We start from the raw sequence: 5,841 nt of genomic DNA, 5'->3' as shown, positions 1-5,841 counted from the left end.
TGAATTGGACTTCCTGATTCTACTTCTGAAGTCTTTGAGGGGAAGGTGGTGGAAGATTCCTTACTTGAACTTGTTGATTCATCTTCTGTGGCAATGCTACAACTAACAAAGTTGTTATTTTATCAGGATTGACTAGTTCAAAAATTACCTTATCGGGTTTTGCAGATCTGGTTCTGGTGAAACTGGAATTTCAACAGTGTTGGGATATTATGTCTTTCCGCTCTTCAATGTCAATATTTTACAATGCTCTTTCCTGGGATTCCTTGAATTCTCCGTATCACTTGGTAAACTACCTTGTGGATGGTTTCTAAGTTCAGTGGCAAGTTGACCTACTTGATTCTCAAAATTCCTTATAGTGACGTCATTTTCTGTCATATATGCCTTCAATAGGTTCTCTAAGCTATTGGAAGGTTCAGCCTGAGTTGGTTTTTGAAGTTTTTGGGTAAAAATAGGTGGTTGGGTCGGTCTAGGTTGTGCATAAGTGTTACTGGTTCCAGCGCATTGGTTACTCTAGGAAAAATTCGGGTGGTTTCGCCACGATGGGTTATAGAAATTGGATTGCAGTTCTTACTTTCCTCGGTTTTAGTTCTAGTTACTTGTGTAATACACAGATTTTGGGTTCGATGGACATTTTTCGAGCAAATATGCTTCCCCATAATAGACACAGGCTATATTTTCAAATTGGTTCGGTGGCTAAGCTGCAAAACTATTAAACCCATTACTGGTAAAAAATTTTAAGCATTGAGGAAATCGAAGATACCTGAGATGCAAGTGAAGTGAGAGCGTCCACTTCATGTGCTTCAGTGACTCATCTTTCTAATACTGCTCGATTGGTTGGCCATTGATAATTGTTGCTGGCAATCCTCTCGATGATTTCAGAAGCCTCATTACAAGACTTAGAAAGGAGAGCACCGTTAGCAGAAGCGTCCACTACCATCCTCGTGTGAGCATTGCGACCGTTATAAAACGTCTCAAGTTGGATGCAATAAAGGATTCCATGATGAGGGCACTTCTGTAATAATTCTTTATATCTTTTCGATGCCTCATACAAGGACTCATCGTCCATTTGTTGGAAAACAGTGATCTCATTCCTTAACTTAGCATTCTTACTAGGCGGGAAGTACTTCATGAGGAATCTTTCTGCTAACTCTTGCCATGTGGAAATGAAATTTGGTGGCAATGAGTTCAATCAGGCTCGAGCTCTATCCTTTAGTGAATATGGGAATAGCTTTAATCGTAGCGCATATTTGGGTACTCCAGCTAACTTGAAAGAATCGCTCACCTCCGTAAACAGTCTTAGTGAAGATGAGGATCTTCGATAGGAATTCCACTGAATTGGCCCACTATCTGAAGCATCTGGAACACGACTAGCTTCAGCTCGAACTATTGTGCCTCAATTTTGGTTCTCTTAATACCCAGATTGAGATAATGAAATACTAGCACAGCATACTGTCTTAGAGCTTTATCCTTATCATTCGTAATAAGGATAGGATTTTGAGCAGGGTTTGCTCTGTTTCCTTGATTCAGATTTTCAAAGTTCATCTCTTCGATCCTTCTTTAACTTGCTTGTCTTCTTCGCTTTCGAAAAGTTCTTTCAATCTCAGGGTCTATAAGGAGTAAATCAATAATTTGATCAATACTCATAAACACCTGAAACAACACATAAAAAATTAATTAAGTTGAAATTTAACAGAAAAATAAACCAAAATGCAAAATTCACAAATTCACAAATAATGACTTTTGAAACAGTCCCTGGTAACGGCGCCAAAAACTTGGAATCGTACCCATAGGAACTGTGAAAAGAATTATTTTTGAATTCAATTAAAAACACTTTGCTGAAGAAAAATATTTTGATTTGAGGAGGTGATTAAAAACTAAGATTTTAAGTAAAATAAATAAAAATAAAATAAAAGTTCCAATGCATGATTTCAAAAGATGATTTTTATCAAGATGACATAATTGTATTAGATTAATTACATTTCTTAACTTAGAATTTTTAAACTCATGTTCATGTTGTTACGAATAAATTCACGGCAACTCGAAAATTTGCTAACTTATGAATAGACTCACCTACCAAAATCCATTTATATCTTAACTATATCTCTATGCCAATTCAACCGATTAAATAAATTTTAATAAGCAAATGTGTTCATGCACATACATAGTTATGAAATCAAAATAATCTCTTGTACATATCTCTATGCCAATTCAAACAATTAATTCAATTTTCATAAACACATAAAAGATTACGTGAGGTAACAATGTATTTCTACCTTGATACGGTTTAATCATAATAATCTTGCAAGCTATGCAAGGCTAATGTATCGTTAGATACCGTTGCTAATTTAACCCTTAGCTACCTTAGATGATTAAACACGCACTGGTTAAGTATTGTGTCAATTAATTACAATTTCAATCCATTTAAATAATTAATTCATTAGTTACCTTACAATTGTAATGCAAGAATAACTTAGTCATGGTTTTATTTAATCAAACATCATACCAAGGCCAATACAACACAAACACAATTTTAATAAATTAAGTGGACAAAATGAAATCAACCTAACACGAATTAAATTTAAGCCATATTTATTAATTTAAACATACCAACATCACAAATATTCAGAGACATGTTCATAACAACAACAATAAAATTAAAAGGATAATGAACAAGAATCAAATCTGGTGTTTCTTCAAGGCTTGACTAGTTTGCTCTGCTCCTCCTTATCGGCTTGTTCTTGTTGAACCGAGACTTCCACGAACACTTCAATGCTTATCAAAAATGGTGGTTGAAGGAATCCTTTTCAAGAGGTGAAATTGGCCAAGGAATGGGGAAGAAAATGAAGAACAATGGAAGGGTTTTGAAGAGAGAAAGTGAGAGAGAAGTGAAGGGATGAGAAGGTTTGAGATGTGTTTGAAGTGAGCAGCCAAGGGGGGTATTTATAGTTTGAGAAGGCTACTAAAAATAGTAAAAATTAGCAGCCATAGAGTCCCCCCATGGCTGTCCACACTTGTGGCAAGTTTGAAGGTTTCAAACTTGCTATTTTAAGGTAGGGGCAAATCTAGAAAGTCATAAATAGTGGAGGGGTTTGAATACAAATTGGAGTCTTCAAGGGCTATTTTGCAAGCCAAATAATCAGCCAAACAAGCTGATTGGGTCAACATGTGGGACGGTTTTGGGTAGCCCAATGCTCGGTTGGATCGGTTCTCTAGATTCAGCTCAACTAGGCCTTTTTTTCATATTTTAATTGATAATAACTATTTAACCCAAAATAAATTGGATTAAAATTAAAATTAATTATATTATGAATTAATATTCATCATTTGAACCATCTTAGGCTGAAAATTTTATTCGCCTTGATGCTTCAAAATCACTTCTTGGTTTTGCGCTTTTAGCATTGTCTATCGAGTCAATTTTCGCCCTCTGTGCGAATCTGTCAAAAATGATCAAAATTAATAAAAATTTATTATAAGATTAATTAAAATTAAACATGTTAACAATTTAAGTAAAATTTAATTATTTTATAATAATTGTATATTTTTTAACAAGAATTTTACCGAAACTCCATGAATTTGAGTTAAAAAAGACATAAAAAGTGTATATTTTCGTGTTTCTAATACTTTATCACATCCAACATATTCAGTATGCAACATTATGTGTTAACACTCACCATATTTGATTCATTCCCATACCTTTCACCAGTAAAGTCTCTAATTTTAATAGCCAAGTCTTCCATTACCTCTCATTCCTTAATTCGCCAATTTCACATATCGCATGTTTTATATTACATAATGAACATCATAAAATAACTCAAAACATAGGCACACTTTACATTAGAGGCTCATCTAAGCTAATCATGTACAGAGGTGTCAGGCCACACGTCCGGGCTAAACCTTTACCGACACAATGAAAGCCTGGCCATGGTTGTATATACATGTAAGGTTACCAGTCCAGGCTAAACCTTTAAAACGACATCAGATTACCAGTCTATGCTAAATTTGTGCCACATGTATCTTCGAGTCCACAACAAATTATAGATATCGAAATCATTAAGAAATAACATGTAACCATGTGTATCAGTCTTTTACTTATTTCATTTGGACACTTTTATTTTCTAATCTCATTCTCATTCCTTTGTATCATAATTCAGTATCTCTTCTCTATATACTTAACAAACAAAATCTAACTTACCAAATTCTCAATTATGCAATTTAAGAAGTAAAGAAAAGAAAGTTAAACAATGCTCATATTGTAAGAACTTACCTAGCAAAATGATAATGCGCCACGATAGAGTCTACTCAACAACTTTTTCTTCCTTGTGATCTTCTCTCAGTGAAGTCAAATCTTGATCTATAATATAATTTAAACCAATTTTAATCAAGCATTATCATTCATTAGCTTATAAAACATATAATTTATTTCAATTCTATTGTTCTAGATTCCCTTAAAGCCATACATTAAATAGTCAAACCCTTTTATAACAAAGTTTATAGAAATCTTAAGCTGGTTTCAAAATGTCTACACTTTACTCATAGTATTTGTAAATAACAATATTTCATTTTAGCAAGTGATCCTTTTTCATAACCTCTCTTCCAATCTAATTATTTAACACCATAATTTCAAAGTGTTCAAAAATGGCAATCTCATGAAATCTTTAACAGTTTTAGAAACAAATGCCATTGTTAGCTAGATTGAAGCACAACAATCTCAAAAACATCAAATCCAAGCAAAACGGGCTTGAATTAGCATACCATGAAACAACACAAAACTTGGTCAAGCTTTCCTAGCGTAACAAAGTAGAAAGACGGTGATGGAGAGGACAAAAGAAAGGAAAATTAACTTCCCTCTGTCCATTATGTTACGGTATATATATCTAATCTAATTGTTAAATTAACATTATTATTGGTAATGCGAACACTTGTCCGACCACTATCTATAATAATGGCTAAATTATCATGTTTGTCCCTAATCGACTAATGTATTATAATTTGCAAAAATAAATCCATAATGGTCAACTTTTACCACCTTTACGATTTTTTCCCTATATTATGATCAATTCTCTAATCAATCAAATTTTTTAAACTAAAATTTCATATAACACTATATTGACCCAATGACTATTAAATATTAATATCTACACACTCGATCATCGAAGAACGGGGTTCCAAAACCACCTTTTCTAGTACAACTAAGATCAGGCTATTACAACTCTCCTCCACTTTAGGAATTTTCTTCCTCAAAAATTTTACCTGAAAAGAGATTTGGGTATTGTGACCTTATGGTTTCTTCTGGTTCCCAAGTAGCTTCCTCAATACCATGGCGATGTCACAAAACTTTTGCCAGAGCTATGCGCTTGTTTCTCAGCTCTTTCACTTCTCATGCTAAAATCTTATCACACCAAAATTACTATAAAAATTTAATTTAAAGGAATTTCAGGACTTAAATGAATGCGTAGTCAGTAGGCATACTTTGTTAGGGATTTTGGGAAAAATTTGTGTTTGTTTGGTAAATAGTTAGGTTTTTATTCTGGTTTGGTTCGGATGGAACTAGATGGTTCCATAGTGGGCAACATAATGATTTCCTGTGATTTGCTAAAAGAGATTGGAGACCATGTATAGGAGTTATATATATAAGCGGAAATGTATGTTCTTGCAAAAGAAGATTCCTTCTCATTTTCTATTTGCAATTATCTTCTTACTTTGTTTTCTTTGATTCCTCCAAAGAAAAGGAGAACCAGGGATGCTCTACATTGAGCAGAAGATATAAGAATTAGAGCCTAAGAGTAGAGAAATTTAAGAATTGGATGAAGGAGACTCTAGCATTTGGAAAAGCTAAGTTGT

At 33.6% G+C, this 5,841-nt stretch overlaps 1 non-coding gene across 1 annotated transcript; it reads left to right on the top strand.

Moving 5' to 3' along the window:
• The first annotated feature begins 992 nt into the window (after window positions 1-992).
• Window positions 993-1,099, top strand: LOC121215671 (small nucleolar RNA R71). Its single transcript, XR_005911647.1, has one exon. It is a non-coding gene; the product is annotated as a small nucleolar RNA R71 (small nucleolar RNA).
• Window positions 1,100-5,841: the final 4,742 nt, after the last annotated feature.

This window comes from Gossypium hirsutum, chromosome D03 (genome assembly GCF_007990345.1).
Source record: "Gossypium hirsutum isolate 1008001.06 chromosome D03, Gossypium_hirsutum_v2.1, whole genome shotgun sequence".
NCBI classification, from domain to species: Eukaryota; Viridiplantae; Streptophyta; class Magnoliopsida; order Malvales; family Malvaceae; genus Gossypium; species Gossypium hirsutum.
Note: the sequence above shows the minus strand (reverse complement) of the source record. Positions and strands in the feature narration are given on the sequence as shown.